This window comes from Gossypium arboreum, chromosome 11 (genome assembly GCF_025698485.1).
Source record: "Gossypium arboreum isolate Shixiya-1 chromosome 11, ASM2569848v2, whole genome shotgun sequence".
Classification (NCBI taxonomy): domain Eukaryota; kingdom Viridiplantae; phylum Streptophyta; class Magnoliopsida; order Malvales; family Malvaceae; genus Gossypium; species Gossypium arboreum.
In genome coordinates, this window is record NC_069080.1 from 135237543 (window position 1) to 135263387 (window position 25845).

Sequence of the window (25845 nt, forward strand, 5' to 3'; positions counted from 1 at the left end):
TATAGTATATCTCTAGCATTATCACTATCTATATATATGTGTTTTATGTAACTTACTCTAAATGTCATTTTTACATATGTATATTCATTGTGTTCTCGTATTTGATACTATAATTACATTTAATCTTGCATGCATAGTTAGTTCTTGTTAATATTATTGTCATATTCATTATTTGCTTCTATGTATTTCTGTCTTTTATTTTATTTCATATCCATTTGCTTTACATCTAAAAGGAAAATCTTTTTCTAATTTTGTAACGCCCCAATTTTCGAGAATCCTGTGAATGTTGGCTTAGGTTTAATTATGTTAGTGGGCCTCTAGAAGGCCCAAGCTTAAGATAGAACCCGGTAATTTTAGTTAATTTTTGTTCCATAAGAAAAAGGGAGTGAAATTATGAAATAGGACCTATGTGAAAATGTTTGGAAATGCTATAGGCTAAATTAAAGTGGCCAAATAAATAGGAGTGCAAAATAGGAGGATTTGCATGACAAACCTCCCATTTTACATGAAGTGGCCAGCCATCATGTTGTTGTAGACAAAATGTACACTTGATATCCATAATTTATGGTACAAATTGATACAAATTGATAATAGGTTAGGTAAATGTTCCATGATAATAGGTTAGGTAAATGTTCCATGATAATAGGTTAGGTAAATGTTCCATGATAATGGGTTAGGTAAATGTTTTATGATAATGAGTTAGGTAAATGTTTCATGATAAGAAATTCATGTCTTTTGTATTAAAGAATTAAATGGATGAAATATGAAGTTTTATTAAAAGAAAAAGGGGTGAAAAGAATAAAGTTTTGTCCATCTTTGTTCATCCTAGCCTAAAGTTAGAGAAGAGAAAGGAGAGGAGAAAGCTCTTAAATGTTCGGTCACTTGGGGAAGAAAATTGAAGGTAAGTTCATGGTAGTTTGCTTCTATCTTGATGTTCATGAGTTCTTCTTGATTCTATCTTAACTCTTGAAGCATATTTTGGTTTTTGGTTGTGTTGTGAGCATTTGGTCATGAATTAAAATGAAGGAAATGGTTGTTGTTTGATGTTCTTTTGATGAAAAATGGAAGATAGGTGAAGTTGAGCCAAACAAATGAACATGCATGTGCCTTAGATGTTAAAGGGAAAAATCAGCTATCATGTTGTGCTTTAAAATGATGAAATGGAGATTATACTTAAGTAAAATCATAGATATGTGATGATTGATTGGTGATATGCATGTTTAAATAACAAGCATGCAAGTTAGGTGTGAAAGAGTGATTTGGTAATAAATCTGCTTGGGACAGCAGCAGTAACGTGACTTTGGAAAATCACCATAAATTGTGGGAGATGAATTAGAAGCTGAATAAATTATGTAATTAAAGCTTATTGAGTCTAGTTTCTAATGAAATAAACAAGAACATATTTTGAATTCTGTACAATGAGAAATTTGATTCGTAATGAAGAGTGGTCAGATTAGTCAAACAGTGAAACATGGGAAACTTTGAGAAAAATCTGGTATTGATTGGCTAAACCAAAAATTCTGAAAATTTTATGGATAGAAGATATATGAGTCTATTTTCAAGGAAAATTAATGGAACTTGATTTGGAGTTTCGTAGCTCCATTTATAAATGATTTAGTGACTGTTGCTCAGGAAGACAGCTTGCAGTGAAATTATGATTATGTGGTAAACATTGACAAAAATTTGTTAATGAGTTGCTTATTGTTTTCTTATAAGCTTACAATGATCTGTAGGTGTGGTTGGCCGAATATTGTAAGGGGTTAATATGTAGTTTGTAATTGAATAGTTGATTAACGTGTTAGTAATCCAATTGTAGGCGGTTCGTGTGTGGATCTCGTCAAGATATCGTCGCAAATGTGTGTAACTAACACCTCTTTCTTAGTCTAGATCGGCAAAAGTCGAAAAGTCGAAATGCCGAAAACCGGTATTTTGTAGATTTGCGAAAAGCGAATGCTCGTGAGGTAAATCGAGTAATGTTTTGGTAAGCTGAAAATTTGGACTGCAAAGTGCATGATTTACGTGCCCTCGATATTTTTGGGCTTAATGGGACAAAATTGAATGATGGGCCAATCGGCCTAATTCGTAAGAACCCTCGCACGTGATTCATTAGTGCGTGAAAAGTAGGAATATGCATGAAAAACCCTAAAAGTAGCTAAATTACTATAATACCCTATGTATGGAAAATTACTTGTTATACCCCTAGGTGCAAAATTACCAAATACCCCTAGGGTTAAATTGACCTAAATGCATGTTTGGTCGTTGTTATTTATTGCATGCCATGTTGTTATTATCGATGCATGGGATTGGGATATTGACGGAGGAAGTCTGAAAGTGGCTTGTCCACGATCTTGGAGGCTTTGCCTCAATTTATCGTTAATCGAGCAAAGAAGGTCAAATCGTGGAGTGTTAAATGGGTGGGTTGAGCTATTCCCACATGGAGTGTATGGTGGTACGGTGGAGTGTAGTGGTTGGTGGGTTGAGTAGTCTCCTAAATGGGCTTGCATATGTTTACCGATGTTGCATGTATTTTGAAATGGGCCTATGGGCCATCTTTATTATCTGAATAAGGGCTAAGGCCCGTTTTATTGTAATCAAAAGGGCTCGCCCAAGACCATTATTACCCAAATGGGCTTGCATATGTTTCTTGATGTTGCATGTATTTTGAAATGGGCCTATGGGCCATCTGTTATCTAAATAAGGGCTAAGGCCCGGTTTATTGTAATCTGAAAGGGCTCGCCCAAGACCACTATTACTGAATGGGCTTAGGCCCAATAGGCTTGAGTGACTTGGGCTTTGAATTGGTTTTCCTTACACACCGAGTTTCCCCAAACTCACCCTTTTATTTTCATCCACGCAGAAATCCCCAACCATAGTGGGCTTAGAGTCATGAGGGAATTGAGTGGCCACCGCTCGAAAGTTTGATTTTCTTCCGTGAACTGGACATCCTTTTATTTACGTTTGAAGTTTTGGGCTTTTAAATGTAATAAGGCCGCTTAATTATTTTTGATGGTTTTAATATGTATTACTAAGATAGGTAATACTTATTTTAACTGTTGAAATTAGATAGCTTTAGGGCAAGTTTTCAAAAACAACAGTTGATTTCAAAATAACACGACAACAAGCAAAGCTTCCAATGAAAGTATTTTTCCAAAATTAATCACTTTTCCTAAAATGACTTAATCAAATCGGTTTCCTAGAAATATCCATGAAGTTAAGGTGTGGCAATGGCGGTATGCATATCTAGGATTGGATCCGAAGGAGCTTGGTACTAAGCGATCCGATGGACTCACCACCTCTTTTCCGCTTCCTACCCGGTGCATGACTTCCATTCACTTTAACCCTTAATGAATTAATCTTTTGAACATCAAGTACAATTTTCTGGATTTAGAATGAAAATTTTTTTTACGTTTTTGATGTGGCATGTCGGATCCAGCCATAACTTCTGGGCCGGGTTTGGGATGCTACAAATTTATTTCAATAAACAAGGCAACATACCGATTTAATATTAAGTCGTCGATTTCATCGCTATGTTGGGTGAATATCAATCAACTCGGGTTAAAACGGTATGTCCTTCTCAAAAATCAAAAACATTGAAAATTCTTGTGTTTCAACTGGATCACGGCTAAACCTTACATTGAACTCGTATTTTTGAAAATCAAGACAACACACATTTTAAAAGATACCAATTTTGGGCGTCGCGAGGGTGCTAATACCTTCCTCGCGCGTAACCGACTCACGAACCCTAATTTTTTCTTTAGATTTTGATGCAGACCTAAACTCGGCCTTCTTTTTGTTTTAAAAGAGAAATCTAATAGGTGTCCGATCACACCTAGAAAAAGGATCGGTGGCGACTCCCTTTTTATTTCAAAAATCAAACTTCAGTTTTCAAATTTTCACTAAATCGCCACAATTAGCGACCGAGCTAAAAAAATTTTACGTCGCTATAAGTACTTACCATAGGTTCTTTCAACCAAAATGATTCCACTTCAGTTTCTACTCAGATCTGATGCAAATCCAGCCCTTAAACACTAGCAGAAATAGAATCTTAGAAATCTAAAGATTCGGCTATATGTCCCTAAAACTATAGTGTTTTCGGCTTTTGGAACTGTGAAGAGGAAGATGATTTGGTATGGTGGTTTTGTAGTGGTATTGCCGACAGGGTTGAGGTTTAGAGGACATGAAAATCAACCAAAAGAGATAAAGAAAATAGGAGGATTTTGGCTAGAAGAAATCGACACAAGAAACAACTTTCGAGATTTCGGCTTTTATGGCAATCGGCTATAGAGGTTTAGAAAAGAATGGGAATGAAAGAGGAGATGAGTAGAATGGTAGGAATGTTTCGGCTAGAGAAGAAAATAAATGAGAAAAGAAAATAGAAGAAGAAAGGAGAAGAGAAGGAAGAATTCGGCACTCAGGAGATCTAACTTTGCGTTTTCGATTTTTTGCAACACTGAGAAGAAAATAGAATGAAAGGGAATGCTCTAGGTAGGTAACCCTAATTTGGCAAAACAAAAAGAAAATAAAGCTTGCCCTAATGGCCATTCAGACGCACGACCCAACCTTCCTAAAGCCCTAGCCGAATTTCCACTTAAGCTCTATCATATGCCTGGCACATGCACACAAAAAGAAAAAAATAAAAGTAACAACATGCTTACCTTGTGACTTGAACTCTGGCTCCCTTGCAACCTTAATGACGCGACAACCACTAGTCCACAAGCTTCTTTGTGTCCTACTTTACCACCTCAATCTTAAAAGCCCATATCGCCAAAACCCTCTCTCTCCAAAATAAAAAATTTTAGGAATTGCCTCGAATTGGATTTACTCTTGTGCCTTTTCCCCCCACCATAAACCCTTCGTAATTTATTTAATTACTACACTAGACATACGAAATAATAATAAAAATTAAACTATCCCATTTATTTAGGTCGTCTCCTACCCGAACCCAGACTCAAGGCCCACTACTTCTAGGCCCAAAAGTCAGGGTGTTACAATTTTGAATTTTTTTACTCTTTTTCCTGCATCTCTACCCTCAAAATCAACCCCTTTGGCTTTGTTTACTCTTGGTGTTGTTATATCTTTATCTACTAGTCTTGCTAATGTTAGCTTGAAATACAACAGGTTAGATTGTTAAATCTGTTTAAATGATATCTGACCAATGTCTCCTAGAGGACCTTTTGATTTGACTTTTTTTAATTTATTTTCTAGTGTGGGATTTTATCAGATGGCTAAGATTGCTGTCACGCCATCTATTGTCCTTGCAGAGTTTATATGGTACAAGAAGAAAGTCACTTTCTCCAAGGTAATAGATTTGTTTCTCCTTCTGTTAACATAGAAACTGTTTATTGTTATATAGGCTATTATCGTTGTCCATCAGGTTGATAGGAATATGTTAGTCCCAAAATTGGAAGGTAAGTACCCATCATCTAGTGGATGTTTTGATTATTTCAAACCTTGATGGTACTTGCATCTTTGCCTTCTTGGTATGCTTCAGATTTGATGTGAGAAAGAAAGCAAAAGACTATGTATCCTATACTAGAAATAGATGTTTAAATAGTTAGTCTTAGTTTAGTTGAATGTATAGAATATTCAGATGTCATTATACCGCTTTGTGCTTTGATATACATGGTGCCTTTTGGTTGTTTCGAACCATTTGTGGGTTACCATCAGTTCTAACTCTATCAATACTTATCATCATTTAACGAATAATGTCAGCTTACTTGCTTTATTTGTGCAGTTTGTTACAAAATTGCCATTTAGTTCTCTTTTGTGTTTATATTCTCCATGATAATGTTTTGTAGTCATTTAACAATTCGTTAATCTGGCTGAGAAAACTCGCATCTGATAACATTTAAAAAAAGATTCTAATTGTTACTTAAATTTTATTTTTACAACAAGGCAAAACAGACAATTCGTTAATCTAGCTGAGAAAACCTGCATACAGTAACATTTTTTTTTTAAAAAATTCTGTTACAAGCTACAAAATATAGATCTTGTCATGTTTGTTCTAATTATTACTCCTTGTAGGATTAGAAAAGTAACCATTACCACCTTGAACCTTACTATGCTGCTCTATTTACTTTATAATGGTTAGCCAAGTTCTGAATGACTTGCTATTGCATTCTTATTTGTAGGTCTTGGTTAACATTATTGAATGTTTTTTTATATATGCAAATGGTCTGCAAATGATTTTGTCAAGGTTCGTTCATTTATCTTCATATAATTATGTCCATTTATCTTCATACCAGGTTTTCTTGCAGGCTTACAATGTTGAATTTATTATTACTTTAATGCAGGCTGTAGGACAGGATTATGAGAAGGAAAACTTAACGAAAGGAATTGAAGTTTCTTAGTGCTACCTTTATAGAAATAAGAGCTCAACAGAGTTTCTTGGAATTGAAGTTGCAGTTTCAAACTGTATTAGCTTTTATGTATTACAACATCAATATCAATGTCCATCATCTTAGGTACTTCTTTATTTGTTTACTTTTGTACATTGATGTTGGTGGTATATATACATTTAAGCTAAATGTTAGTGTATTTTGATTGTTGGATCGATTTTTGTATTGAATATTCAATCTTTATTTTAATTTTAATTTTAATTTTGTATTTTAAATTTTAAATTTTTAGTTGTATTTAAAGCACAATTCCTATCATTATTCACTGTAAATATTTATAAAAATAAATTAATATTGAAATAATAAAAATAGAAAAAATTATATTATACGTGTCTATCCCAATCTTTTTTATAGGTTGTTTTAAATAATATCTATCCCAACCTTTTTAAGGTTGCTTTAAACAGGTCTATCCCAACCTTTTTTAAAAGCTACCTTAGACATGGTCTATTCCAACCTTTTTAAGGTTGCCTTAGACGAGTCTATTCCGACCTTTTTTAAAGGTTGCCTTAGACATGGTCTATCCTAACCTGTTTAAGGTTGCCTTAGACAGGTCAATCCCAACCTTTTTTTATAGGTTGTTTTAGACAATGTCGATCCCAACCTTTTTAAGGTTGCTTTAGACGGCTCTATCCCAACCGTTTTTAAAAGTTGTCTTAAACAAGAACTATATTGACCTTTTTAAGGTTGTCTTAGACAGCTTTATCACAACCTTTTTCAAAGGTTGGTCTTAACTAGGTCTATCCCAACCCTTTTTAAAGGTCGGCATTGACTAAGCCTTTCGCAACTCTTTAATAAGCGTCGGCTTATGTTGACTTATACCGACGTTTTTTCAAAAGTGTCACGAAGCCTATGTAAGTTATATGAGTTATGTAAGTTATGTAATTTATTTAAGTAATGATCAATGTTAATACTATTTTGATAAAAATTAGTTATAACTTTTAAAGACATTTAAAATTATTAAATATTAAAATCAAACATTATTAATATAAAAAAATAGTAATTTGAATATAGTAATTTTTAAGATTCATCATACGTGGCGTTGTTACACCTAGGAGGATCCATTATATCTTACACTCGATATAAGGCAACCCATCAGGTTTCCAGCCTATATACTTTGAATCTTTAAAATATTTAAAATAAGGTTGGAGAGAAGGTCAGCTATTGTTTTAATTGCTTTGGACAAGCAAGCTACATGGTAATAAATATTCAATAGTAAATGAGCTCGATAGGACTTTTTTCAAGTCTTTTTGAATTTTTAAGATTCATCATACGTGGCGTTGTTATACCTAGGGAGGATCCATTATATCTTACAGCTCGATATAAGGCAACCCATCAGGTTTCCAGCCTATATACTTTGAATCTTTAAAATATTTAAAATAAGGTTGGAGAGAAGGTCAGCTATTGTTTTAATTGCTTATAAGCTGCAGCTACTATAATAAAGTAATATTTTATAGACTAAGGCTCCACAATGATCTTACCAAAGGCATGACCATCAATTATATAATTTTTCAATGCTCATAAATTATAACACAAAACAAACAACAGTATAAATCATACCAAGTATGGAGAGAGACCTACCTTAGCAGATATTTCCAAATTTGTCCTCCATATAAATTAATTAGAGCTATAATTTCTCTTCCAAAAAAAAAAATTACCAGTGCTATCATGGACATTTAAATACTTGTGCACATAACGAGATGAATTATTCAATTACATAATTAAAACATTACTAACTTATACAATGCTCAAACTTAACACATTTTATAATTATTCAATTATATTACATACACACAATTATAATAATTCAATATGACAAAAGATGTATGTATTTATTTCTTTCAAACATGTACAATTGAAATAAATCAAAGTTTTATACATACATATGAATCGCAATTTAAGTTTCATTTATATAATAACACCAACTGAAAATTTATGTATCAAATTATAAGTTTGATCAATATTTATGTATAAATTTAATATTTATTCCTATAAATATTAAAATATTCACTTATTCATATAATTAACACATTTTCAAAAAGATGTTATTGATATTATATTAATAAATAAATTTATTAAAATCGTGATAGAAATATTTGTATATTAGATGGGACATATTATATTAATAAATAAATTTATTAAAAATCGTGATAGAAATATTTGTATATTAGATACATATTATATTAATAAATAAATTTATTAAAAATCGTGATAGAAATATTTGTATATTAGATGAGACATATTATATCAATAAATAAATTTATTAAAAATCGTGATAGAAATATTTATATATTAGATGAGACATATTATATCAATAAATAAATTTATTAAAAATCGTGATAGAAATATTTGTATATTAGATGGGACATATTATATCAATAAATAAATTTATTAAAAATTGTGATAGAAATATAGAAATATTAAATCACAAATTACAAAAGATGGTAAAAAAATCCACGTGGCAAGCATACATGTCGAGAGGTATAATATTATTAAAAGGTTTCAAATTGAAAAAATATGGTAGAAAAAATCCATTAATGATCCATTAAAAATAAGTTAAAAGCAGATTTAACAAATTAAATATACATACCTATTTGAAATTGTAATTACCTTATACTTAGCTCATGGAATAATTTAGCAAATTAAATATACATACCGCTTAGAAATTGTAAATTGGATGGAAGAGTCAATTCTAGCAAATTGAATTACACCTGCAAACAATGAACAGCCATGAAATAAAAAAATAATCTAAGTTTAAACAAGAATTAAAAACATGATCCATTAATGAATTTTCCAAAGCAAAAAGCTATTAAAAACATGGATAAAACTGTACTCTTAACACTACTTGTCAATAATACACTTTTTTAACAAAAAACGGCAATTTGAATTGGAAAAAAAGAAGAAGGAAAAGTAATTGTTTTGTTGTGTTTACTCAACAAAGAAAATAAAATCAAGTGAAACTAGAAAACCAGATGGAAAACCAGGAAAAAGGAGGAAATTACTCATAGTGCATTGTCATTCTAAATAGAACTTAGAAACTTACTTGGCAAATCAAATTTCCAACACAAGTCAAAAGTGCAGATGTCACTGCTTTTGTCAACACGGGATGTTTTGCTAGAGGAGCCAAATACCTGTTAAAAAAGCAACATAAATACTTTGGAACCAAGCCAGAATAGTAGTTTAGAGTACTAGTCCTATGAAAATACCATAACACCATAACAAACACTCCTCAACCAGCATTCACAAGAAGAAGTAAATTTCTTAAGAAACCATTACAAATGCTTCATAAATGACAAAGTATTATACCTTTAAGCAATCGGCATAATCTTGTCAAGGAAAATACAAAGCTTAAAAGTTTCTTATGCTCATGTTATTCAATTTTAAGCAACACCTTTAAGAACAAAAATCAGACAGAATGTAAAATCTACATGCCAAGTGTCCTACATCATATACATAGGTAACTAGAGTCTTGTTTGTGTATGTGTATGTGTACATATAGGCAAACTCAATGATGGCTTTAAACACTGATGATTGGCAATCAATAATGTAAATTACTAATTAACTTTTTATCAAAAATCTTCCAATTATCTACCTCCACAACATCCCATTGTAGAACTATTCTCAATTCAACAAATAAACAAGTATGTTTATAAAACTAACTTTACCCAGCCTATCAATAGCATAGGTAGATACTATCTTCTTAGGGAACCAAAGCTAGAACAAGCTACTGAACAATTGAAACATGAAGTACCGCCAATTTTATTCTCAGACATGGTACAACTATTTCTTACTGATAAAGGATCTAAATGACTAGAGTTTTACTAAATTCTTTTACCCTATTATCGAACATTCCCTCTCATCGTTCTTCTTCTTCTCTTCTAAAACATTACCGAGTACTTTCATCGCATTGAAACAACAGTAATAACCTACTTCATTCTAGTTCTACAGCTGAGCTTTGCTTAAATTCGTCACTAAACCAAGCTATCCGACATATAGTACATTGTAAGTTTAAGCCAGATAAAACATGTATATCGAGCAACCTAATAACGAAACCTTTAATGACAAGCATTTTAGATAATTGTATCCCAAACAAATCTCTAAATTTTTTCAACTCCAAATATATATATACAACAAAAGTAGCTAACTCCAGACCTGTTAGATACCATCTATTACAGATAAATACATGAACCAATCTAGCTAAACTTGATCAAATTCGAATTGTTTTCAAGCAATTCATCAAGTAATGCACATCACTATTCAGAACCAAATCTAACTCAATAGCCAAAATGTTGTTAATCTCTTCAAACTTCACAAAAACTGAAAAATTTTGAAACAAAAATGGAAAAAAAAAGTGCAGCCTTTTAGCTGGTTAGAAAATATCAGAAACTTAAACTGAATAGCTCAAAGTTTTCTTGGGCTCAATCAATTCAATGATGTTGTCATCGTCCCTTTAAGCTTCCAATTTTCCCACGATTTTCTCAGAAACCAAACAGCAAAAACAAAAGGAAAAGAAAAAAAAGAGCAAGTAAAATGAAAAACCATCACTGTCTCATTTGGCCGGCGTCGATCCAACACACCCCATTCTGCTATTCTTCTAAAGCACAAAAGCTCACCAATCTTCAAAGCCCGAAAGCTGAAATTCACAGCAAATTCTTGTTCATTGCAAAAAATGTCTAAATCCATAACAAAAAGTAATACTAATACACAAATATTAGTAAATACCCCAATTCTTTACCTTGAACTATTTTCTTCAACCCCAAAGCTGACTTCTAAAACCCGTGGCTTTGTTAATCCGATTTTTAATAGATGGGAATTCAATGGCCAGTGGGAAGGGTGAGTTTTAGGGATTTCAAATTGGGGAAAAAGATAGTTTTTTTCGGACGTCGAATTGGGAAAGAAGACACGATAGTTCTTTAGGGATTTGGGACTAAGGAAAATAGGGGAAATGAAGGGGAGAACGGGGAAAATGTTAAGTGTTTTTGTCTAGGTAAAAAATAAGGCAGCAAAACGATGATGGTTTGACCAAAAAAATGTGACTTTTGCGGCGTTTCCTACGTAGCGCCACTAAAAGGGTAAGCTATTGCGGCGTTTTACCAAAACGCCACTAATAAACCAATAAAACGACAACGTTTTAATATAAACAAAATCAACTTTGGCGGCGTTTATAAACTAGCGCTGCTACATCCGAACCTATTGCAGCGCTTTTCAGAAACGCCACTAACAAATACACTAAAACGACGCCGTTTAATTTTAAAAAATGATGATCTTTTGCGGCGTTTTTGGAAAAACGCCGCTATTGCTTACCTTTTGTGGCGTTTATGGAAAACGCCGCTAATGCCTTTAAAATTTAAATTATTTTATATATAAATAAAAAACAATATAAATTAAAAAACAATAAGTTATATAGCCAAAAAACTTTAATTTTATTTTAGATCATAGTATTTTAATTTTTTCATTTAAATAAATAATTTTTAAAATTTAACTAATATTTAAAAGAACTACATAAAATTTGAAATCTTCAAAATTATTGAAAATTTGAAATCATTAAAATTTGAAATTATTTAATATATATAAATTAAAAAATCAGTCATATACCCCAAAAACTTTAAAATTAATTATTTTAAATAATAGTATTTCAAATTTTAATTAACTTTTAACACTAATTACCCTTAACCCATGTCCCTTAATCCCTCAACCCCTCAACCCTAAACCATTAACCCTTAATCCCTAAAATTTAAACACTAAACCCTAAATCATGTCCCATTAACCCCTAAACCCTTGAACCTTAAACCATAAACCCTTAATCCCTAAACTTTAAACATTAATCCCTAAACCATATCCCCTTAACCCCTAAACCCTTAACCTTTAAATGTTAACCCCTAAACTATAAACCCTAAATCCCTAAACCTTTAGCCATTGAACCATAAACCATAATCCCTAAATCCACAATCAATAATCCATAAACCTTAAAATAATATTAACCCATAAACCATAAAGCCCTAAACCCATAATCCCTAGACCCATGCATAACCCCTAAACCTTAAAATATTAACTCGTCATAATCCATATAAACCATAAACCATAAACCATATATACCCTAAACCATGCATAAACCTTAAACTATAATAATAATAATTAATTAAATATTTTAAAATTAATATCATCTCTTTTATGATTATATAAGAATTTTTTTAATATATAAATTGACAAACAATCAGTCATATACCCAAAAAGCTTTAAAATTATTTTAAATAATATATACTATATAATTTTTTCATTTTTAACATATATTTTTATATATATGTTTTTATTTTCATTTTTCTATGTGTCATTAATTTAGGGTTTATAGTTTAAGGTTTCAAATTTAAGGTCTATAGTTTATGGGTTTAGGGGTTAAAGGTTAGGAGTCAGGGTTAATGGGTTAAGATTTATGGTTACGGTAGTGTTTAGAGTTTTAAGGGTTTATGGTTTGAGACTTAGGGATTAAAAGTTTGGTAATTTAAGGGTTTACTGGGTTAGGGTTTAGAGAATGGTGTAGTTAATTTATATTGTTTATAAAGTCAGTTTCAGATATGATCAAAATAAAATCGAAATCAAAATAAAAATAAGACCTTATTTAAATTGTTATAATTTGGTCCTATCCAAAATACATAGTTACCTATCCATATCAATTTGCTACTTTTTTATTTATTTTTCAATAAATAATTTGTTATATTTTTAATATATTAAATTTAATATTTTCTCTTTTACAACTATATAATATATTTTTAATATATAAATTAAAAATACTAATTAATCTAAACCTTAAACCCTTAACTACAATATCTAAAACCCAAAATCATAAAACATAAACCATCAACCCTAAACCAACCCTTAAACCCATAATCTATAAACTTTAAAATAGTTTACATCTATAGTGGCGTTTTTCCAATAAGCGCCGCTAAAACTCAAATCTATTGCGGCCTTTTTTTATAAAAACGCCACTAAAACCCAAATCCTTAGCGGCGTTTTTGAAAAAGCGCCGCTAATACTCAATCTATAGCGGCGTTTTTGAGGAAACGTCGCTATTGCCACTAAAGCTCAGAATAAACGACGCCGTTCTGCTTAATCTTTTAGCAGCGTTTTTGTACAAACGCCGCTATAAGTCGACCTATAGCGGCGCTTCCTTAAAAACACTGCTAATACTCAAACCTATAGCGGCGTTTTGGTGAAGCGCCGCTATTGCTACCGAAGCTCGCAATAAACGACGTCGTTCGGCTTAATCTTTAGTGGCGTTTTTATAAAAACACCACTATAGATAGACCTATAGCGGCGCTTTCGTAAAAACGCCGCTAATACCCGATTTATTCAATTTTTAGTGGCGTTTTCTATTCAAACATCGCTAAAAGCGCCGCTAAAAGTCTGTTTTCTTGTAGTGAATTTATGATTATGTCATTTTTTTAAGTTTCACTTATAAAAATACAATATAGGTCCAAGTACAAATATATGTATGGATTAATGTAGACAGAATTAGACAAAATCTATACATGATATACTCATATGATGAGAGTGAGACTTATTTTATATCTACAACACTTTTTGAATTTCATACTCTTAATACTAGCTTCTTTTTTTTTTTTTGCTTCATTTGATCTATTTTATTGTAAAAAACAAATAGAAAAACATTCAAAAGTTTAACATTATAACATTCCAAAAGAAAACACATTCAATCACTAACAGATCTACATTTACATCAAAGCAATAGCTCACCACTAAATTTTAAACATTTCCTCACGATTTATACTTGCAATCGCCAAGGAAGATGCAATTTCGTTTCTATTCTTTTTTGCCATCGAAAAAACAATATTTCCTTCAAATATATTTGTTTTCATTTTATCACTTAAGTTATTTTGACTTACTTTAGTATTTAAATTATCATTCTGTTATACGATTTATTTCAAATATTTAACAGCATTAAAAAATTAAGTTGTACGTTTAGACAATAAGAACGTTTAGTCAATAAGAACATAACACATTGTGTTAAATATTTAGGTTAATTGTATGATGATATGATAATTTATATATCACAATGAATTTAAAATTTAAAATATCATTGTTAAAAAAACTTTAATTATGACTAAAAACATTAATGTGCGGAATTGAACCCAACTCAAAATTTTGAAATCTCGTTTATTAACAAAAAATTTAATAATTTGAATTAAAAATATATTAATAATAATTATATATTTTTATAATTAAATTTGAATTAAAAATATTAATTTTATTATTAAAATTTATTTGGAGATAATGTAATTTTAAGTATTTCAATTTATTTAATCATTATTTTATACTTGCCTATATATCATATCAAATATCATGATTAAAATTAAACAATTAAAATATGCAAATATATAAATAATGTTTTTCTTACAAAATTTTAATTTTTAATCTTAATAATTTTCTTTTGCAACATTAACTCATATAATATATTCAGGATATTAAAATATATTAGATTTTTATTAATATATACATACAATAAATCCGTGTATTGCATGGGTAAAAATTAGTTATTAAACTATAATTTGGCTCAGACTAAACTAATCCTAACTTAAAATTAGGTTAAGGTACTTAAGAAGTCCTTGTATTAAGAGGATTGGATCAAATTAATCACTCTATTATTAAATAGATCAATTTAATCCCTATACTCTTAAAAAGAATCAAATAAATCCAAAGTGCAATAGAGTTAGCATTTACTGTACAAAAAATATCTTTATTTTTTTCTTCTTTGGCAATTGCAATTCGATTCCAAGCAAAATGTTTCGTTTATAGAATCATAAAAACTTTAAAAATATGAACTCATTAAACAATAAATGTTATATTTATTTCAATTTGAGATTTTTTAATAATACAAAGACTAAATTAATCTATTTAATAATAAAAGAACTAATTAAATCCGGTCCTATAATCTTAAAATTCCTTTTTATTGGAAATACAGAGAGAATAAACTAGACTTATGGGATGGTGCATCTAATTCAACCTTCTAATGAAAATGACAATTGTACTTTTGCCAAGTTACTAAGTTTGGTATTTGATCTTACTTTTCTTTTTCTCTAGTAGAAGCCACTCTCATGACTTTATCCAAGGATTTTGTTCCAATTGGCTGGCCCTCCATAAGACTTTAACTTAATTCTTTTAAAATTTATAAAATATTAATTAATACAATAATAAAATTACGTTTTAAGTATTATCAAAATTTATAACTTAATTCGATCCTCAAAAATATCTTTGATTTTACTTTTATTTCGCACTAATAAAAATTCTAATCTATATTTGTTAGAATTAAGTGACCCAAATCTTTATTTAAATAAAATACGTTGGTAAAATAAAATAAAAGAAAAATCCATATAGAATTACACTTCTTTTATTTTATTTTAGAATAAGATTTTTTAAACCTTATTAAATTCTATCTATTTGATATTGATTAGAATAAGGTGTTTCAGTCTTACTAGAATATGACTTTACAAGCCTATAAATAGACATAGCCTATTCCTCTTGTAATAAAATTCGAATTCGACATAGTGAATTTTCTTCTCCTCTGCCCGTGGTTTTTTCCCGAAAGGGTTTCCACTTAAAAATCTGTGTGTTTTTTATTTCTTTATTTTATTTTTCACAAATTGGTATCGGAGCTTCCGGATTTTGCATCTTGATCACGGTAATGACGTCTTTGAAGTATGAAATTCCGCTGTTGGATCGCAACACCAGATTTACGTTGTGACAGATTAAGATGCAAGCAATTCTTGCGCGGATGGATCTGGAGGATGCCCTGCTAAGGATAGATAATATGCCTTCGCATTTCAAGCATAGTGCTTTATGTATATTTAGAATTTAATATTATAATTTTATTTTAAGATAATCTCTCTACTACAACAATGTTTATGTAAATATGAACTCATGTAGCGATTTACTATTATCATATGATTGGAATGCAACATCTATTTAAACTTCGACACGAAACTAAATTCCTCCATAAACTAGAAAAATATCATTAGTTCTTCGTAAGTTATTTCACCTCAATCCAATGACCATTGTAAAGGCCCAATTTTATCTAGCCCAAACAAATAAAACAAAAACCAAAACAAAAACAAATAAAAGTCCATTAGCAGTCCAAATTACAAGCCCAATGACCAAATCTATCAGCTAACCCTAATACCCAATAATCCAAAGCCAATAGCCCAACTATCCTAAACAACCATAAACCCTAGTTTCTTTCTAAGCCTCCAGCTACTGCTCCTTGCCACGTCAGCATGCACTTTTCTCGAAGACACCCATGCCTTAGGTTTGCCCCATGCCATCGTTTCACCGAAATGGCTAAGGGGCACACCTTCCCTTGTCGCTGACCACTACCATGGCACCTGCAAAAGAAGAAACGGAGAGCAGAAACAGAGAAAAACAAAAAGAAAAGAATAAAATATTGTATTTGGTTCTGCTATAAAGGCTGAACCCTCTGTAATTTTTAAGAGGGGAAGATCGAATACAAAAAGAAAAAAAAACAACAAAGTTTAAAAAAAGAGGTAGTTTATCGATTGTTCTTTTTATTTTGAAAAATATAAAAAAAAAAACAAAAAGCTCGATTTTTACCTGCGACGCTTTTGTCCCTTACCTTCGTGGGAGCCCTTCGTCGGACGAATATGTGCAGGGGCCTTCTCTCTTCTTTTAATTTTCTTTTTTTTAAAAAAAAACTTGGTTTTTTTTCGGGCCTTTATGATCGGACAAGAGGGGGTCTTAAAGAGAAAAGAAATGAAAAAGATTTTTGTTTTTAAAGCTAACCCCAAATGATTTTTTTTGAATTTTTTACTTATATAGGACGTACTATATGATGTCATTTTGGCTTAACTTTCAGACGCCCAAAACGGTGTCGTTTGAGGGCTGACCCGATGACCTGATCTGGATCACCTAGGATCCACGTGTTTTCGTAGAGGGGGTCTTATTGCTGCCCTAGTCCTTCCTCCTCTAAGCGCTTTTGAATATGGTCCTAATTCTTTTCTTTTTCGTTTTTTCAAATTACACCACTTAATTTTGAATTGTTCCATTTTAGTCCCCAGACTATCGACCCTTTGGGGAATGATGCGTATCGGGTTTGGGTTATTTTCCCTTTTAGTCCATGCACTATGTTGCATTTTTAATCTGACCCTTTATTTACTGTTTTATTTATTTATGCCCTAAAATTTTGTTATGGTTTTGATTTAATCCCCTTTTTATTTAATCCTACCCCTTTACTTTCTGTTATTTAATTTCTAGCATTTATAATTTATGCTATTTACATTTTTTCCTATGAATTTCCCGATTGTTTTATTTTGGACATTATTTTTAATTATTGTTACTATCAGGGGCGTAGCCAGGGGGCTAGCATGGGCCCCGGCCCCCCTAAAATGTAAAATTGTATTTTAGGCCCTTAAAATTTTTAAAAAAATTTAAATTAGTAAAGGTAAAATTGCACTTTGGCCCCCCCTAAAATTATAAAAATTTGATTTAATCCTTTACTAATTATATAGATATAAACTATAATAAATTAAAATTTCATCCTACCGCTTAAAAATTTTTGGCTTAGCATTGAATACTATTAATATTATTAAGTGATTATTGTTGCTAATTAATATTATTTTTGTTGATATTTGCTCAAATATCAATATTTTATCTTATTGACTCGATCCCTAGCTTACGAGATATGATCCTTTTTCTCGATTAACTCAAAATAAGAAGGCTCTTTCCATAAAATTTAATTTAGTTGGCGATATTTTAATAAAATCATGCAAGAAGGGTATTGTACTTTAAATTTTCTTTGAATTCTCAATTCTCGACACTAAGACATCAAGTAATCAACTAGGTACCAAATTTGGGCGTTATGAGGGTGCTAATCCTTCCTCATGCGTAACCGACTCCCGAACCCATTTCCTAGATTTTGTAGACCAAAAATCATCGTTTTAGTAAATTTAACCTGTAACGCCCCAATTTTCGGGAATTCTGTGAATGTTGGCGAAATTTCATGCTTTGATTTTGTCATTTGTGAGTGAAATTATGAAATAGGACCTATGTGAAAATGTTTGAAAATGTTATAAGCTAAATTGAAGTGGCCAAATAAATAGGAGTGCAAAATAGGAGGATTTGCATGACAAACCTCCCATTTTACATGAAGTGGCCAGCCATCATGTTGTTGTAGACAAAATGTGCACTTGATATCCATAATTTATGGTACAAATTGATACAAATTGATAATGGGTTAGGTAAATGTTCCATGATAATGGGTTAGGTAAATGTTTCATGATAATGGGTTAGGTAAATGTTCCATGATGGGAATTTCATGTCTTTTGTATTAAAGAATTAAATGGATGAAATATGAAGTTTTATTAAAACAAAAAGGGGTGAAAAGAACAAAGTTTTGTCCATCTTTGTTCATCATAGCTGAAAGTTAGAGAAGAGAAAGGAGAGGAGAAAGCTCTTGAGTATTCGGTCATTAGGAGGAGGAAAATTGAAGGTAAGTTCTTGGTACCTTGCTTCTATTTTGAGGTTCATGAGTTCTTCTTGATTCTACCTTAACTCTTGAAGCATATTTTGGTTTTTAGTTGTGTTGTGAGCATTTAGTCATGAATTAAAATGAAGGAAATGGTTGTTGTTTCATGTTCTTTTGATGAAAAAATGGAAGATAGGTGAAGTTGAGCCAAACAAATGAGCATGCATGTGCCTTAGATGTTAAAGGGAAAAATCAGCTAACATGTTGTGCTTTAAAATGATGAAATGAAGATTATACTTAAGTAAAATCATAGATATGTGATGATTGATTGGTGATATACATGTTTAAATAACAAGCATGCAAGTTAGGTGTGAAAGAGTGATTTGGTAATAAATCTGCTTGGGACAGCAGCAGTAACTTGACTTTGGAAAATCACCATAAATTGTGGGAGATGAGTTAGAAGCTGCATAAATTATGTAATTAAAGCTTAATGAGTATAGTTTCAAATGGAATAAACTAGAACATATTTTGAATTCTGTAGAATGAGAAATTTGATTCGTAATAAAGAGTGGTCAGATTAGTCAAACAGTGAAACATGGGAAACTTTGAGAAAAATCTGATATTGATTGGCTAAACCAAAAATTCTGAAAATTTTATGGATAGAAGATATATGAGTCTATTTTCAAGAAAAATTAACGGAACTTGATTTGGAGTTTCGTAGCTCCAGTTATAAATGATTTAGTGACTGTTGCTCAGGAAGACAGCTTGCAGTGAAATTATGATTATGTGGTAAACATTGACAAAAATTTGTTAATGAGTTGCTTATTGTTTTCTTATAAGCTTACTATGATCTGTAGGTGTGGTTGGCTGAATATTGTAAGGGGTTAATACGTAGTTTGTATTTGAATAGTTAGATTAACGTGTTAGTAATCCAATTGTAGGCGGTTCGTGTGTGGATGTCGTCAACATATCGTCGCAAACAGGTGTGTAACTAACACCTTCTTTCTTAGTCTAGATCGGCAAAAGTCGAAAAGCCGAAATGCCGAAAACTGGTATTTTGTAGATTTGTGAGTGTGTGGATGCTCGTGAGGTAAATTGATTAATGTTTTTGCTAAGCTGCAAAATTTGGACTGCAAAGTGCATGATTTCTGTGCCCTCGATATTTTTGGGCTTAATGGGCCAAAATTGGAATGATGGGCCAACGGGCCCAATTCGGTAAGAACCCTCGATGCGTAATTCATTAGTACGTGAAAGGTAGGAATATGCATGAAAAACCCTAAAATAGATAAATTACTGAAATACCTTTAAAAGTGGAAAATTTACAGTTTTACCCCTAGGAGGTAAATTACCGAAATACCCTTAGGGTTAAATTGACCTAAATGCATGTTTGACTGTTGTTATTTACTGCATGACATGTTGTTATTATCTGATGCATGGACTGGGATATTGACGGAGGAAGTCTGAAAGTGGCTTGTCCACGTCTTGGAGGCTTTGCCTCAATTCTTTGATAATGAAGTGAAGGTCAAGAATGTGGAGTGTTAAATGGGTGGGTTGAGCTATTCCCCACATGGAGTGTATGGCTGGTATGGGTGGAGTGTAGTGGTTAGTGGGTTGAGTAGTCTCCCCAAATGGGTTTGCATATGTTTACTGATGTTGCATGTATTTTGAAATGGGCCTATGGGCCATACTGTTATCTGAATAAGGGCTAAGGCCCGGTTTATTATGTCTGAAAAGGGCTCTAGTCCAGTACCACTGTTACCTGAATAGGCTTAGGCCCAATAGGCTTGAGCTGACTTGGGCTTTGAATGGGTTTTCCTTACACACTGAGTTTCCCCAAACTCACCCCTTTTATTTTCATCCACGCAGGAAATCCCCAACCATAGTGGGCTTGGAGCTATGAGGGAATTCGGAGTGGCCACCCATTCTGAAAGTTTGATTTTCTTCTGGTGAACTGGACATCCTTTTGATTACGTTTGAGGTTTTGGGCTTTTAAATGTAATAAGGCCGCTTATTTATTTTTGATGGTTTTAATATGTATTACTAAGATAGGTAATACTTATTTTAACTGTTGAAATTGGATAGCTTTAGGTGCGTTTTCAAAAACAACATTGATTTTAAAATAACACGACAACAAGCAAAGCTTCCGCAATGAAAGTATTTTCCAAAATTAATCACTTTTCCTAAAAATGACTTAATCGAATCGGTTTCCTAAAAATATCCATGACGTTAAGGTGTGGCAATGGCGGTATGCATGTCTAGGATTGGATCCGAAGGGAGCTTGGTATAGCGATCCGATGGACTCACCACCTCTTTTCCGGTTTCCTACCTGGTGCACAGCTTCCATTCACTTTAACCCTTAATGAATTAATCTTTTGAACATCAAGTACGATTTTCAAGACTTAGAATGGAATTTTTTTTTTTTTTACGTTTTTGATGTGGCATGCCGGATCCGGCCATAACTTCTGGGCCGGGTTTAGGGTGCTACATAACTTTTTTATTAAAATGATTAAATTTCAAGATGGTCAGATCACACCTAATAAAAAGGATTGGTGGCGACTCTATTTTCGTTTTCTAAAATAAAAACTTGATTCCCTAAAAAAAAGATTTCAAAAACCATCACTTGGATAACTTTGGTTATCAGCTCGTGACACTTAAAGCTATACAATATATTTGGTGTTTTGAACAATATGGCATACATAATAGTTTTCACTACTGAAAGATATGTTGCCTTAGTCATTCTTCTCTTATCTTCCAAAGTTTTAGGATTCATATCATTCGAGTGATGTATACCATGCACCATAAGCAAGTTTCCAAAAAAATTAATACATTTTCAGCAAATCATTTTTCAAAATATCCAATTCTAGTGTAATTATGTTTAACATATGTATTTATATAAATTATGATAAATTATGATAATATATATATCGATGTAATTTTCATATGTAAAAGTATTATAAAAGTCTGTGCCAAAGAGTAAATTTATCATTTTATTAAAATTTTAACCCTTTTCTATTATTAAAAATTGATTCATATACATTAGTTTTAGGTACAATGGTACATCATATGTCATTATTTGGTTATTCCGTTAGTCACACTAGTTTTTAACATTACAAATAGATGAAAATTTTAACAAAAATGACTAAGTTACTTTTTGATCTAACATATAGGGACTAATTTACTCATTTTTCAGTATAGGGAGTAAAATGTAATCCAACTCAATGTACAAGGACTTCCATGTTATTTTTTCCCAATTTCACATTATTTTATCGTATTATATTTTAATTTTTTTTAGCATATGCCTATCATGTAAATGGTATAATGTGAAAATTTTTTAGTGTTACTTCACATAGTTGATTTCATTTGTCAATTAATGATTGTGGATTGACAACATTGACCATTCTATGCATGGGGAGTGTAACACCCTAAACTTGGCCTGGACGTTATGGCCAAATCCGGGAGTGTTACAAAGAAGGGTTTTGAAATCAGTGTTACTTCTATAAAACTTTGTGTAGTCGTTCGATAAATCATCCAAGTTTTATAACCCATATTCATTTATATAACTATTACTGAAAGCGTTATACAATTAATTGATTTTCCAGAACATAATTTACAGCGGAAGTCTTAGAAACCGATATATTTTGGAAATCCAGTTCGTATTTTCAGAAAAACCTTTGTTTGCGTAAAACCATCATTTTCATAAATCATTTTGACAAACCACGCAGGATAGAAAATCGAAACTAAAACCAGCAGTTCAAACCATACAGTTCAGATAGTCCCAAAAATTACAAGATCTCAAATAAATCCAAAATTTTAATTAAAACTGTTAATTACTAAGTAAAAATAGTTCTCTGTCGAGTGGTCACCACTAAGCCTCTGTCGCATTGATCCACCTAAGTTTGTGGATTATCTGAACAGAACAGACAAACAGATGTGAGTTTTCGTAAACTCAGTGTGTAACCTAACAGAAATAGTCATACAACATACACAGAATCTAATATACAGTTAGATACAGATTCAGACCTAAGTCCATGACAAATACAGATAGCAAAATCAGATAAGCAGAATCCTACCCCATCCTCTACACACCATATCCGACCATCCCATCACACCATGTGGGGTTAAAAACACCCACTTATCCCTACACACCATATAGAGTAAATGCGGCACATAACAAATAATATGCAATCAAGTTGCCAGAATAAAGACGAAGAATCGCCATTAAGATCACTTCCTCCACATATACAATTCCCACCCCAAACACAGATACATAATATAGATGCAGAAATATCAGGGTAAACATGCTTAACATGCTCGTATACAGATGGAGACATACTTAAACAGTACAATCAGACATACATATAGTATCCTAATCAGATCAATCTATCAGAATATCATAGCACATAAAATAAGGTTTTGGTTAGCCATTACCGACCCTACGGTAGGTCCACAGTCGATCAGAACGACCCCTGCAACCTTAAGGAACATTTCAAAATTAGAGGCCCACATGCCCGTGTGGGCCCACTCACCCAGATTGACCTTGCCTGTGTGGGAACATTTGAAGGTTCAAAATACAAATTTATTAATATTTTAATTTATAATTTCATAAATTTTAAAAGGATTAAATAATAAATTTACTAATTTAAGAAGACAATAGGGATGGTAAAATCTAATTGAACCTATCTGCTTTCGGTTCGGGATGGATTTTTTTAATTTAAAAAATTAAATAGATTGAATCGAAAATCTAGGAGTTACAAAATTCTCATAAATAACAAGTGTTTACAAAAAGAACACTTACTTTGGTTGACGTATGGTATAATAAGTCTGCAAAGCAGTAAGCAAAAGTGTAGTAATGGCACCCGCTAATGCCAAAAACGACCAAGGACTCTTAAAATAAGTTTGATAACCTTGAGCTGCAAGATTAACCCACGTAGTCTTACAATGATCATGTATTTTCCATTTAACCATACGGAAAATCATCGGACTAGGAATCAAATCAATGTTCATCTTCTTGATAAGCTTAGCCACTTCTTTATCACTCCCCAATCTATTGTATAGTATGCCGGCGTCTCTCAGTTCCTTAACATCTTCGGCTTCATCGATCAATGAATCAAGGAAACCCATATATGAAGTGACAGCGAAATTGTTGTAGAAATCCGGACACATTTCGTAAGCTATTAAGTTCATGGTTGAACCATATCAGCGGTAACCGTAATTTTCCGACGAAAAAGAAACGGTTGAAACTGATGTCGGTTAAACAACTTGTTTCACTTGCTTCTAACAATAACCCGGCGTTTTTAAGCTCTTTTACGTTACGAAAAGGGTGTGAATGGTGCCGTTTTGTTCTTTTATGGTCGCTGCGATTTATCAAGTATATGAAAAACCTACAATGCCATTGTTTTTCGTTTTGAAGAGGAGTCTTACTCGTAGTAGATGCAATAAGTGAGTTGGCTCTTCTTCTTTTTCTTGCAGCTGCTGCCACCATTCACTAGAGCAAAATCTGTGTTAGTCGGGAGCCAGCAAAAATTAAGGTTTGAATCCATCAAATCATTGATTTATAAGTTTAATTTACGTGATCGACTAATCCGATTTGAATAAAAATTATTTAAATTATTAAATTTTCATTTTAATTTTTAAAATTTATTAAATTATAAATTTATATATAATAAAATTATACTTTGAATCTTCAAAATCAACAAAAAACTGTTCAACACTTTTGAAAAATGATGAAATCATAAATTAATACATGAAAAAAATCTAAGAATCAAACTAAAGTTGTCGATCGGCCTAGTTAGACAGAGAATCGAGCAAGGTACTTATCCAAAATAATAAGTTAGACCCATTGAATCCAATCATTGAATCGATTTTTTTTTATATTTTTAATATATCTCTAATATTTTTAAATTTTATATAATTGAACCGAATCAACTAATCAACCGAAAATGAGACTCTAATCGATTCTATCACCTATGTAGTTGTAAAATCCTTTAACATTTATAAACTCCACAAAATTCCTTAAATTACCTGTTCTGCTGATGTGATTGTGGGTCTTTAACAGTGTCGTCGATAAACCTTTTGATCGCCTTCATGAACTTTTCGCCATTTTTGCTCGAGATTGTAAGCAATTCAAGAACACGAAAAGGTATTTGGTTTTCCAACAAGAACAGATCCGAGTACACAAATGTCAGCAAATCATTTTTAATAAACAATTCGTTCGACTTATTACGATCATAATGTTGGCCGTAACGCATATAAACTGCTTGTAAAATTGCGCAGCCGTCAACGAAGAACATCCAAGCCAGTTTCTCGTTATTGTTGCTATACCTCTCTAATTCCTTTGGATCATAGCATTTCTTCAAGTCATCCGTCTCTGCCTTCATGTTGTTGTACAAGGTATCCTTATCGACGCCAATGTTTTTGACGAAAAGTGCTGCTAATTTGAGCTTGAGCTTCTCGGATTCACGGAGGATGCCATCATCGTGGTGGAGTGGGCCGATTGAGATCACTTTCGGCTTGAAATACTTCCTGAAATCTTCGAGACGGCCAAGGGTTGATGGGGCTCTTTGTATCAATGGTTTGGCTTTGGGGTCGAGATGGTCGCCGTCAAAAGCTTCGTCTAATGACTGGAGATTCCGTAATTCGCTAGTGCTGCGACTGAAGTCCGTAGCCGGTATTTGAATGATCGTCTCTAGGGGATTGTTGTTGTTGTTCTTGTTGATTGTTTGATCAGTGGAAACTGCTCCGACGGCGCCGCCTCCTTCTTCAGTGGACGACATTGTCAGGCTGAGCGGTTGGAAGTAATTAACAAGGTGATTTTGTGAACTGTTTTTGGCTGAGTGAGTGATGCTGGAAAAAAGGTGGCAAACTTCTTTGAAAGCATCAAACGCATCTTTGGAATAACTGGTTTTCATCTCTTATTTTATTTTAAATCACTGCCTGTCACGAGTATTCAGTGACAGAACACGTACG

The 25845-nt window shown here is 32.1% G+C and overlaps 2 long non-coding RNA genes across 3 annotated transcripts; both read left to right on the forward strand.

Moving 5' to 3' along the window:
• Nucleotides 1-5205: 5205 nt before the first annotated feature.
• LOC128284082 (uncharacterized) lies at nt 5206-6613 on the forward strand. The gene is made up of 3 exons (XR_008274397.1): nt 5206-5299; nt 6132-6196; nt 6294-6613. It is a non-coding gene; the product is annotated as an uncharacterized LOC128284082 (long non-coding RNA).
• Nucleotides 6614-18763: 12150 nt separating this feature from the next.
• Nucleotides 18764-20953, forward strand: LOC128284083 (uncharacterized). 2 transcript variants are annotated; one of them, XR_008274399.1, is made up of 3 exons: nt 18764-18903; nt 19821-19862; nt 20746-20953. It is a non-coding gene; the product is annotated as an uncharacterized LOC128284083 (long non-coding RNA). The 2 variants fall into 2 exon arrangements; XR_008274398.1 differs by lacking the exon at nt 19821-19862.
• The last annotated feature ends 4892 nt before the right edge of the window (nt 20954-25845 follow it).